The sequence below is a fragment of the Oryctolagus cuniculus genome, chromosome 12 (genome assembly GCF_051225735.1).
Source record: "Oryctolagus cuniculus isolate XC-2025 breed Fujian yellow rabbit chromosome 12, ASM5122573v1, whole genome shotgun sequence".
In the NCBI taxonomy this organism is placed as follows: domain Eukaryota; kingdom Metazoa; phylum Chordata; class Mammalia; order Lagomorpha; family Leporidae; genus Oryctolagus; species Oryctolagus cuniculus.
Genome location: NC_142878.1, coordinates 39,735,860 through 39,748,336, shown reverse-complemented (window position 1 = coordinate 39,748,336; position 12,477 = coordinate 39,735,860). Strand labels below are relative to the sequence as shown.

At 42.7% G+C, this 12,477-nt stretch overlaps 1 long non-coding RNA gene across 2 annotated transcripts in view; it reads left to right on the top strand.

Annotated features, from left to right (window-relative positions):
* Positions 1-1,203: 1,203 nt before the first annotated feature.
* The window catches only part of LOC149123007 (uncharacterized), a 207,774-nt gene continuing 196,500 nt past the window's right edge, over positions 1,204-12,477 (top strand). For both annotated transcript variants that reach the window (XR_016217869.1, XR_016217868.1), the window contains exon 1: positions 1,204-1,622. This is a non-coding gene — a long non-coding RNA (uncharacterized LOC149123007). The remainder of the gene's footprint in view (positions 1,623-12,477) is intronic.

The window sequence follows — 12,477 nt, the reverse complement described above, 5'->3', positions numbered from 1 at the left end:
GATTACAATGGCTCCCCCCCCCCCCCCCGCCTGCCATAACTTCCCTCCCACCCGCAACCCTCCCCTTTCCGGCTCCCTCTCCCCTTCCATTCACATAAAGATTCATTTTCAATTCTCTTTATATACAGAAGATCAGTTTAGCATATATTAAGTAAAGATTTCAACAGTTTGCACCCACATAGAAACACAAAGTGAAAAATACTGTTTGAGTACTAGTTATAGCATTAAATCACAATGTACAGCACATTAAGGACAGAGATCCTACATGAGGAGTAAGTGCACAGTGAGTCCTGTTGTCTTAGCAAATCGACACTCTTGTTTATGGCGTCAGTAATCTCCCTAGGCTCTTGTCATGAGTTGCCAAGGCTATGGAAGCCTTTTGAGTTCACCCACTCTGATCATATTTAGACAAGGTCGTAGTCAGAGTGGAAGTTCTCTCCTCCCTTCAGAGAAAGGTACCTCCTTCTTTGATGACCTGTTCTTTCCACTGGGATCTCACTTACAGAGATCTTTCATTTAGGTCTTTTTTTTTTTTTTTTTTTTTTTTTTTTTGACAGAGTGTCTTGGCTTTCCATGACAGGCTGTGGTTTTACCAGCTACGCCACTGGCTCCAGTGCAAAACTTTTCTTAAATCCATGCATACTTCATTCATAATATGCATTTCCCGTGAACCTTTTAAAGATCCCTTACGTCTGTATGCTCCACTGGTTTTACCGTGAAGTAATAACTAGCCTGCATGTGTCAGCTGTGGCATGGGACTCAGCGCTTGGGAAAGTGATACTCGTGTATATTGTTTTATTTGTGCTTGTTTAGAATGGGGTGGATGTGAAATTTCCGTGGCACTTTCAAAGGTCAAAACATCTAGCAGTTCCCTACTTTGAGTTTATCAGAATTCAGTTCTGCAGATTAGAAAAAAAAAATAAAGAGCCAAACTGGTAATTCCCTGAAGTTTTATAAAAGTCAATTTATATTTAAGGTATTTGTAAATCTCCTAAATATTTAGAATTTGCCTTTGGGATCTTAAAACTTCATGCAGTCTTGCAATAGCCTTTCAATTGGTTCCTGTAGACAGCACGAGAGGGTAGCGCCAATGACTCTGCCCCCTGGTGGTTGTGCCCTGTTAAATCCCTTCCTTTTGGAAGATGGGCCACACCTGTAACTTGCTTCTAGCTCCTAGAATACGCAAAGGTGAAGGGAGCTTGCAGAGGTAAGTAAGGCACTCAGGCCATTGATTTTCAATTAATCACAGGGTTATTCTAGAAGGGTCTGACCTCGTCAGGTGAAAGCCCTCAAATGAGGGACCGGGCCCTCCCTCGCTGGCTTTGAATAAAATAAGCTGTGGCAAAGCGAGTGATCACCCTGTAAAAGCTCACGTGGCGGCGAACACAACCTCTTGTGAGCGGCTCCGTGGGAGCAGAGGGTGTCCTCCAGCAGGAGAGGAAAGCCATGATCCTACAGCGGCAAGCCGGCGAATCCTGCCCGTGACCTAAGGGGACGCGGGAGTGGACTTCCCTGGTGACGTCTCTGGTGACCACTGGACACCTGGCTTGCAACGCGGTGCGGCCTGGAAGCAGAGAACTCGGCTAAGCTGTGCCCAGGCTTCTGTCTCACGGACACTGCAGGTAATGAACGTGTGTTGCTGTCACAATCTGCTGTTTGTAGTCACTTGTTCCACAGTGAGAGAAATCTAATGAGGTCCTTGGATCTCAGATCTCCTCTCTCTAGCTTTTTGTTTGCCCTTCAGTTAGCATGCTTTGTCTGAATGAAGAATTTAATGGTTTCTGCTTAGAGATCTGCAGTAACACCCCATGGACTAACCACTGAGGTCTAGGACTCCTGTGTGTCGGCATCCTCATGGTGTGGCCCTCACCCTCCTTTTCCTGTTTTTCTCATACTTCTTTCCCAAATGCATCCTGTGCTTCATAATTGAAGTTACCATGCACCAGACTTCTTCAAGTCCATGCCGTTGGGTTTGTCCTGTATTCTTGGATGGCTTGCCCTCTCCATTCCTTGGTAGGCATTAGCGAATTCATTTTCTCTTCTTTCTGGGTGTGTTGAAGAATAGCAACCACCTTCCCCATTAAACTAGGTATGACCACAGGACTCACGATGGCAAATGAAAAGGGGGTGCAGACACATGTTGGCCAGTGGAAACAGAGCTCCGTGATGCACACAGGAATTGCAGATGTCCTGGATGGTGGAGGCTCGGCCAGTCTGGGTCCCAGGGACATCCCCAAGCCCACCCCACCCCACAGGTTTTGCAGGCCAAACTGTAAACCTTTGCTGTCAAAAGCCACTGAGGTTCAGGGGTTGGCGCTTCCTGTGGCATAATTTACGTTCAACTGGCTGATGCACCCCTCTCTTCTTGCACACATCCTTGTTCTCTGGGACTCAGTCCCGACTTCTGACCTCTCGAGGCAGCGGGGAGAGCTTTCCTCTGGGTTCCAGCAGTTGCTTCAACATCTCTGTCTCTCCAGTATCCAGCTCACAGGTCGCTGAGGCTCACCAGAGTAAATACAAAGAGTGCTCATTAACAAAGGCTGCAAGACTCGAAGGGCTCAAAGAATTAGCTAGTATCGTCATTGTTTCACAGTACTTCGAGTTGTATTGCAATGATCTCTTCAATATTGGTCTTCTTTTAGGCTAGGATCATTAGGAGGGCAAGGACCATGTCCTCTTTCATCCTTGTATCATAGATACTTAGCCCAGTGCCTAGAGCAGAGAAAGTACTTACTAAGTATTTGCTGATAAATGTATATTTAACATATTCAGAAACCTCTATTTCTAATTTCTTTTTTTTTTAAAGATTTATTTATTTGAAAGAGTTAAAGAGAGTGGGAGAGACGGAGAGATCTTCCATCTGTTGGTTACTCCACAGATGGCCATGATGGCCAGTGCTGGGCCAGGCCAAAGCCAGGAGCCAATAGGCTCTTGAGGTCTCCCACGTGGGTGTCAGGGGCCCAAGCACTTTCCCAGGCCCGTGAGCAGGGGGCTGGATCTGAAGTGGAGCAGCTGGGACACAGACCTGAGCCCAAATGGGATGCAGGCATCAGAGGCAATGGCTTAACACACTGTGCCACAATGCCACCCCTCTGTTTCTTCTTGTACCCTGCTTTGCATGGGTATTTTATTACCATAATTTATAGACAATATTTAAGAAATGTCATGCGTGTGTTGTCATAGCTGTAGAATAATGTGGAATGGCTACCATGCTTCAGTATTAAAGATCTTGGGGTGTGGTGCGGTGGGTTAAGCTGCTGCTTGGGAACTCACATCCCATATCAACTGCCTGCTTTGAGCCCCAGCTTCTCCATGCTTCTGATCAGATTCCTGCTAAGGAGTCCTTGAGTCCTTGCCACCCACCTGGGAGACTTGGACAGGGTTTCTGGCTTTGGCCTGGCTCAGCTCTGGCTGTTGTGGGCTTTTGGGGAGTGAACCAGTGGATGGAAGTTTCTCTCTCACTCACTCATTTGCTCACTCTGCCTTTCAAAGAAAGAAATACATCTTTAAAATATTTTTAGTAGATTTGAATTCTGTGACCTTGGACTTGGTACGTAACCTTTTAAAGCTCCATTTTCTGCATTTGTGAAATGGACATTTACCTCAAATGGTTGTTAGGAGGAACTAATAATTTTTTGTGGACTATCATAGAACTTAGCACATGGAAAACACCTCATCAATAATTGTTTTTGTTTATTTTTTTTAAAGATCTTATTTGAGAGGTAGAGTTGCAGATAGTGAGAGGAAAAGAGAGGTTTTCCATCCTCTGGTTCACTCCTCAATTGGCTGTAACGGCCAGAGCTGCACCGATCCAAAGCCAGGAGCCAGGAGCTTCTTCTGGATCTCCCACACGGGTGCAGAGGCCCTAGGACTTGGGCTATCTTCTTCTGCTTTCCCAGGCCATAGCAGAGAGCTGGATCACAAGAGGAGCAGGCAGGACTAGAACCCGTGCCCATATGGGATGCCGGCACTGCAGGTAGAGGATTAATCTACTGCGCCCCAGTGTCAGCCCCTTGTTTGTTATTCTTAAAATGATATCTTTGGCTCTTCTTGGTTTCTTGATCTGCTTGTTTTTAGTGTCCATTACAAAAACTAGAAGTTTGGTGCTCTGTCCTTTCTTTTTGAGAGAAATGACATTAATAACTTTTATCACATACTGAGTCCACTCTCTAATTGTAAGTAGCATGAAATAGAGTTGTGTAGATTTATGAATTAAAAAACCCATATATTTCTTTTATCACTGTATAAGAAATTTGCTAACATATTTAGCATCCTCAATACAATAAAATTTTACAAAGAAAACTGCTTATCCAAAGGGAAAAGTGAAAAGGGTATCTTCCATATCTTTCCTGCCGATACCCCAATTACATCATTTCTATTTCAAAGAACCAAGTATTATCTGTGAAATCTAGATGTACCATTTTTTTTTATAGATCCTTGCATCTTTGAAGGTAGCAGCCAAAACTGCTCTCGATGGGTAATCTTTAACTCATTCTAGAAAACCTGTTCAATTCTTTTCAAATGAAATTGCAATCTAGTTAAAACTAAGTATCCCTTTAGAAACACAAGAGTGGGGAAGATTAAAAAGAAAACGGTCCAAAATGTGACAGATTCCTCTGGTTTGAAGTTTTAAAGAGACATGCAAGGAAAAGCAGAATATAGATTTTCATTTCATGGTGAGTAAAAAATTACCTTAGTGGTAAAGTGGACACCATTTTGCATGAAATGCTGCAATTTCTTGAACGAGTAATCTAAAAACTTATTTGGATCATTGTCAGCAAAGTTCATACCCAGTTTCTTCAAAACATAACTCCTCACTTTTTCTAAAGTTTTCAATTACTGTAACAGCAGACTGGGGACAATATTTTGATGACAGCAAATGTTTCCCCAGCATTACAGTGTGATGCCAGATTAGCACAACTGATTATTTTAGCAAGAGTTATGTTATTATCATGGAATTTAAATTTTTTCTTTCACATATTACATTTCAAAATTAATTACAAAGTATAAAATGTGGTCAATAAGCATCTGGAATTGTTTTTTTTTTTTTTTCTTATAAAATGTTTTTAAGCTTAGAAGCACCCTTAAATGGTTGGACTAGTTTTTCATCTATTTTACTTTTAGAAGAAACTGAAATACTGTTTCACCATCGATTACAACCTTTCTTTGTCTTAGTTTTTCTTTGAAAATAGAGCTTATTGCTGCTATTATCAAAAACCTTCAGATGAATGTTAGAGAAATCTGATTCTTATAAATTCTGCACTACAATTATTAAGCAAACCACTATTTTATTTATCTACTTGCTATTTTCATACCAGGGAATTGCCAGATTAAAAAATTCATAGGAAAAATTGGCAATCATTTATTTGAACATAAATACAGTGCTACTGGGACAAAAGCTTCTATTGTCATAGACGTTAATACTGGCTACTTTTAAAATCTGTTAGTGCGAGTGGGTGTTTAGCCCGGTGGTTAGGATGCCAATATCATTCATTGGAGTGAGTGAGTTCAGTTACCAGCTCTGCTCCTGACTCCAACTTCCCAATGGTGTAGGCCCTGGGAAGCAGCAGGTCAAGTGTTGGGTCTCTGCCACCACTGGGGAGACCTGGATAGCCTTCCAGGCTCCTACCTCAGGCCTGGGACCAGCCAAGGTCATTGTGAGCACTGTGTGAATGAACCAGCAAGTAAGAGCTCTCTCTTTCTGTCTCTCAAATAATTAAAATATACTTGTTAGCAAGCCATGATGTGATGGGTTGGTGTTTGTAGCATTTACTACACTCCTATGAGCAACAAAATAAAAACAGAAGCAATTTCTTTCAAGGTGCAGTGTTCATTTCCTTTTCTTTAACCTGAAATACTGCACAAGACAAGCAACTTAGAAGTCTTTTATAAACGCAGCATGCCGCAATTCAACTTTCTAGAACACTATGTGCATTTTCAGAGGTGTAGGTTGTCAGTGATAAAACTGTCATAGTTGGCCGGTGCCTCAGCTCAATAGGCTAATCCTCTACCTGCAGCACCTGCACCCTGGGTTCTAGTCCCGGTCGGGGCGCCGGATTCTGTCCCGGTTGCCCCTCTTTCAGGCCAGCTCTCTGCTGTGGCCAGGGAGTGCAGTGGAGGATGGCCCAGGTGCTTGGGCCCTGCACCCCATGGGAGACCAGGAGAAGCACCTGGCTCCTGGCATGGAATCGGCGCAGTGCGCCGGCCGAAGCGTGCCGGCCACAGCGCCATTGGAGGGGTGGACCAACGGCAAAAGGAAGACCTTTCTCTGTCTCTCTCTCTCTCACCGTCTACTCTGCCTGTCAAAACAAACAAACCAAAACAAAACAAAACAAAAACAAAACAAAACAAAAAAAACCATAGTTTAATGTGGGGGAAAAAGGCAGCCTTCTTGCCATAGTCATTCATTCCTTAGGATAATGGAGGTGATATGCGTGAGTTTAAAGTCAAACTCTGGTTTCTCCCTTCCTTGCTGTGTTGCACAGCCCAGTGACTGTGTCTCAAGCTCAAGTTTATATATGGGGATAATAGCATCTATCTCCCAAGGTTACTGTGAGGTTTAAATGAACCCTTAGAGAGCTCGTTTCACACTGTGTGGTATAGGGTAAGCACCTAATACTTATTAGTATAGTATGACATATGTGTGTATATATATTCTTTATATATAAAATACTATATATAAAAATTCATTTATTTGAAAAGCAGAGTTGCAGAAAGAGAGGGAGCAGTAAAGAGAGGGATATTTCATCTGCAGGTTCACTCCCCAAATGGCCACCATGGCTGGGGCGGGGCCAGGTCCAAGCCAGGAGCTTCATCTGGGTCTCCAACTTGCTATAGAGGATGGCCCGGGTCCTTGAACCTCCACTGCTTTCCCAGGAGCATTAGCAGGGAGTTGGATTGGAAGTGGAACAGCTGGGACTCAAACTGGTGCCCATACAGGATGCTGGTGCTGAAGGCTTCACCTGCCACATCACCGGCCCCTAGTACTCTATTTTCAAAAGTACTTTCACATACAGTCTCATTTATGATAATAAACTGCTGAATGACAGTACAACCTTTGTTAGAGTTATATACAAATATTTCAGAAACATAATCGTGATGGAATTTGTTCAGATGAAAAGACGGCAGGTTCCATTCCTAAAATGTGTTAAAGGTACCATTAAAAAAAAAAAAAAAAAAAAAACCTTCAGTGGCCCCTGATTCCAAACCATTGAAAGACGCAATTTCGTGCATTTTCTTATCAAGCTTTTCCCCCATGGAGCAGACTTTATCCCCATTCTACATTTTGGGGGAGAGAAACGGGAACTGACTTCCCACAGGCTGTGGGGCGGCGGCTCCGTGACCAACTCCACCCTTAGAACCGGATGCTGGGCATGCGCCATCTTCTGCCCGGGCTGAGAATTTTCCATCTCATCTGTAAGCTTTTGAATGCAGGGAAATGAAACGAAAGCATTAATGCAGCGATGGTGTGAAGCCTTTGGAGGGAGTCTTACCACCCAGCTTTAGCCGTTTGTGCCTTTAATCTTCTCCGTGACCAGCGAGTGTTAAATCCATTTAAAAAGCATACCTGGCAACCTCCAACCTTAGGGAGATGAAAAATGGTTTGGGGAGCGGTTAAAAGCCCCATTATAGGTTGCGTAATTTTTTTTTATGAGATTTCCTGAAAGCACTCACATGTCACCCATAGGTTGAGAAGCTTTTTCTCTCCTCCTGTGGATAGTTAGGTTCTTGCCAAAAGGAAGCGAGGTCACGTTGGTGATAGTCTCACGATGACCTTTGAACTTGCTCTGCTTTTGGGGGATTCTGGGAGGCAGATGACAATCGGTGCCATTAGCTCATACCCAGCCACGCTGGTACTAGTGGCGAACCACGTGCTTACGCTGGGAAGGTATCTGCTTGCAACTGAGCTAATTGACAAGTTTGAATTTTTCCTGGGCATGGAAAATATTCTGAGAGCTTTTTGGGAAATGGGGGCATATGTGGACCCCTCTATTGTCCCATTCTGATCTAGGCACGTGGCTATGTATGCATGGCTTCCTTTTAATTATGTGTTTAATGTAAAGCAGAACATGTGACTGTAATAACCCCCAAAGCACACACTTAGAGGGTTAATCTCTGGGGTGGGGGAGAAGGGGAGATGGGAACTCAACAGGCTTTCAATCACACAGCTGTGACTGATTGTGGAGCACCCGAAAGAATTCCTCATTATTTTATGGGACTGTTAAGAAAATATTCTGGAAAATAGCTTCCACCACTACATCAAGTCTAATTTTTGTTTTCAAGAATTGCGATTTTTGTTGTAGTAGTTGTTGTTCTGAAAAGTTCTACCTCGGGGCTTGCACGGTGGCGTAGCGTGTAAAGCTGCTGCCTGCATGGGTTCCCGTTCAACTCCCGGCTGCTCCACTTCTGATCCAGCTCCCTGCTAATGTGAGTGGAAAAGCAGTAGAAGATGGCCCAAGTGCTTGGGCCCCTGCACCCATGTGGGAGACCTGGAAGAAGCTCCTGGCTTCAATTGGCCATTGAACATAGATCTTTCAAACTTTGGAGTAAGGAGTGTTGGAAGGGATCTTTAATTCAAAGGTTTAACCAGAAAACTTCTATCTGGCAGAGAAAAAATAAAAAACATTTCTTAATTCCTTTTTTGCTTTGTGGCCAATAGGCAAATCTGAAGGTAGGACTTAGGAAACAAGTAAGGGAAAGGGGCGTTAAATAATTAATGGTGGTTAAGCACACGCACACACGCACACGCACACACTCTGTTGAGTCGTCACTAAATTCCTAAACCCCAAGTCCCCACTAAATTCCTAAACCCTTGAGAAAAATGTGCTTGGCAAATAAGGCTTTAAGAGTTCATTTAGCAATTCTATACCTAGTTGAAAATTAAAATAGAGGTAAATGTTTCGTAGAGTCATTTTGAGATAATTTTACAAGTAGCAGCCAAAAGGAACGTGTCTGTTTTCTACTTCAGGGGGAAAATGTTCATATTTTAGAATAGCATTCTGTTATCATTTTTAATGGGAAAATAAAATATAGGTGGCTTCTCCAGGAATCAATATCCTCTTTTCTCCGTTCTTGGTATTTTGCAGACTGATTAATTTGCAGAGGTTGACTTTGATTGCTGCTGAAGTAGAAGGCATTATAGATTCTCTGTTATTCTCCAATCCACTTGGCTGAGCTGTGCTTCTATCTCTATACATTTATCTACCTTTCCACGTGGCGCTTGGTAATGTAGCTCTGGGCCTCTCCTAAACATATTGTAAAAATCTATTGTGCTGAATTCTCAAGTCGCTTGATGTGAATAGGTAGCTACTTTTTTTTCCTTTTCCCCTTAGGAGAGCTGTTCTGGTAGGTAAAGGTAAGTGAGCCAGACAAAAACAGGCATTTAGAAAACAGCCTTGTGTGCGCATGTGAAGGATGTATCAGGCTAAGTTTTGAAAGCAAATAGTGGAGGCCCTGAAGGTCAGAAAATTAAATAATTCATAGAGCAGTTAGAGAAATGATGACTGAGAAGAAGCATAATATGCAGTGAGGGGCGTCCTCGAGTGAGGAGCTCAGTATTTCCTGTCTCTGATGCACTGTTTTGGCTGCTGCTGTTGGCCATCGATCAATCCTGGATAAATATTTTTTCCAATTTCTACTGAACCGTTGGTTCAATGCCCTGTACTATCAAATTCTCTAAATAATTTCTTTTCAAAAGTTTAAGATAGAAATAAAGCAGAAAAGGTATTCTTTAATTTTTTTGCCCAGTCTAGCTAGAAATGTGTTCAACAAGTCCTTCTTTGATTTCTATATATGAAATATTTCATCATTAAACAGTAGAATTATTATAAGCCCTTTGACTTTTTTTTTTTTTTTTGACAGGCAGAGTGGACAGTGAGAGAAAGGTCTTCCTTTGCTGTTGGTTCACCCTCCAATGGCCGCCGCGGCCGGCGCGCTGCGGCCGGCGCACCGTGCTGATCCGATGGCAGGAGCCAGGAGCCAGGTGCTTTTCCTGGTCTCCCATGGGGTGCAGGGCCCAAGCACCTGGGCCATCCTCCACTGCACAGCAGAGAGCTGGCCTGGAAGAGGGGCAACCGGGACAGAATCCGGTGCCCCGACCGGGACTAGAACCCCGTGTGCCAGCGCCGCTAGGCGGAGGATTAGCCTAGTGAGCCGCGGCGCCGGCCTGCCCTTTGACTTTTTTAAAAAATATTTTTTATTTGAAAGGCAAAGTTAGAGAGAGGCAGAGAGACAGAGAGAGCTTCCCTCCTCGTTCACTCCCTCAACTGCTGGAGCTGGGCTATTCTGAAGCCAGGAGCTTCTTCTGGGTCTCCCATATGAATGCAGGGGCCCAAGGACTTGGGCTATCCTCTACTGCTTTCCCAGGCCATAGCAGAGAGATGGATCGGAAGTGGAGCAGCTGGGACTCGAACCAGCACACATATGGGATTCTGGCACTGCAGGCAGTGGCTCTACCTGCTACACCACAGTACCGGCCCCAGCCCTTTGACTTTTTAAGTATAGATACTTTGAAGTTGTATAAATGTGTTTGTTACAGAAAAACTGGGTAAAGTTTATATAGACCTAAAGTTTAAACTGGTTGAAATACAAATTGAGTGAAGCATTACAATATGAAAACTTCTCGGTTCTGTTGGTCCATTTTTTAGCTTTTTGATGACAACTTATTATGCAACTTTATTAGTGACTTTCAAAACCATGTAAAATACATAGTTGTCTCCCCTCATCCTCCAGTGACACATTCTAAGATGCTCAGTGAGTGCCTGAAACTGGTACCAACCCCTAGCAGACGCTGTGCTTTTCCGAAATACCCTGTAGCGTTGCTACGCAAGAGCAGAGTTAATCTGTCCTTCTTTGTTAACGCCCTCCTTGTCCTCGCCACTCTTCTGTTGTGGGGTCATTATTAAGGGAAATGAGGGTTACTTGAACAGAAGCACTGTGATGCCTGAGCTTATCTGATAACCACGGTGCCTCCTAGTGACTACCTGGACAGGTACCACATACAACGTGCATATAGTGGACAAAAGATGACTCGCGTCCTTGTGGAGCTGGGCTGAAATGGTGCGAGTTCATCACAGTGCTCAGAATGGTGCCCAGTTGAAAACTTGTGCATTGCTTATCCTTGGAATTTTCCATTTAATATTTTCGGACCATGGTTGACCATGGGTAGCTAACACTGTGGAAAGCAAAATTGGCAATAAGTGGGGACTCCTGTGAAAACTATTTTCAATCATGCCCCGTAGAGATAACTTACTTATAAACTAAATATATTTATTATGCAGAAAGGGATTTATGCCTTAGTAATTATAATGATCCCTAAATAATTCTTCAATTGGTAGTTGTTGAAAATAGAATACTTCATTGTTTTTTGAAAACATTACTTCATCATATTTTGAAAACAATTATAGCATTTCAATGTAAAATTGTTTATTTTTATATAAAGTACTCTATAAAATCTGTACTCTTTCCTAGGAGAGAAAATCCAGAATCATATTGAATAAATGCCATTATTGCTACTGCAAACAGCTACGTAAGAAATCTGCTCCCAATTAACCTGATGGACAAATGAAAAACCATCTTCTAAAAAACATTTTTCTGTAAATATGTAAATTCCTAGGCATTTCTATAGTGTTGAAATAAACTGTTTCAATCTATATTTATAGATCAGAGTTGGGAGCAATTTCTCTATCCTTTACAAACAGCCTTGACTGCCTACTCTGAGTTCAAAACTGCCTTAAAATGTGTCATTTTTTGTATACAAAAGGCATTCTAAAATTGTATTATGCAGTTATTGTGCTGAGAGAATGACCCTTGCCATGCTTTGTTTACTGAATGTCAAATTGTCATTTGTATTACAGCTGTGCGCCATGGCAGTTGCGGTCCTGTATGAAGGGTAACTAATGCACAAAACAGCCAAAGCACAGAGCAGTAATTAGTCTGCAAAAGATCAAAGTGTGCTCTTCTAAATCCAGCCAATTTGCTCTGGGTGTGCAAAACCAATAGTCTTTCTTTGGCTAAGGTCTCTTATTAATTTTTGCTTTCGTTTGTTGCAGGGCAGCTGCTTTACTGTCAATCCAACATCCTGCTTTAAAAAAAAATCCATTTTGATGCCACAAATGCAATTTCAATGGGTTTAGGGATAATAACCAGCTTCTTTCCCCGCACCCCGTTGTAGGCGCTGGAAACCTGATATGAAAGTTTTCAGCATCTGTTACGTGGAGGAAAGCAGCAGAAGGCATAACACTGTTTGGATTTGTTACACTAGAAAAGGCTGAAGAAGAGAGATCTGTAAATACTGCTGCTTTTAGTGCTTTTAGCTAGCTCTGTGCTTACCACTATATGTCCATTGCTCTCCTCGCTTCTTCATGCGACTTCTTTTTATCCTTTTGGTCACATTGTGGTTCCTCTTGGGAAACTATTTAATGCTACCAATGATTAATTAAATTCAATTCAGCTGAGATAAAAACTTGGGGTAACAGT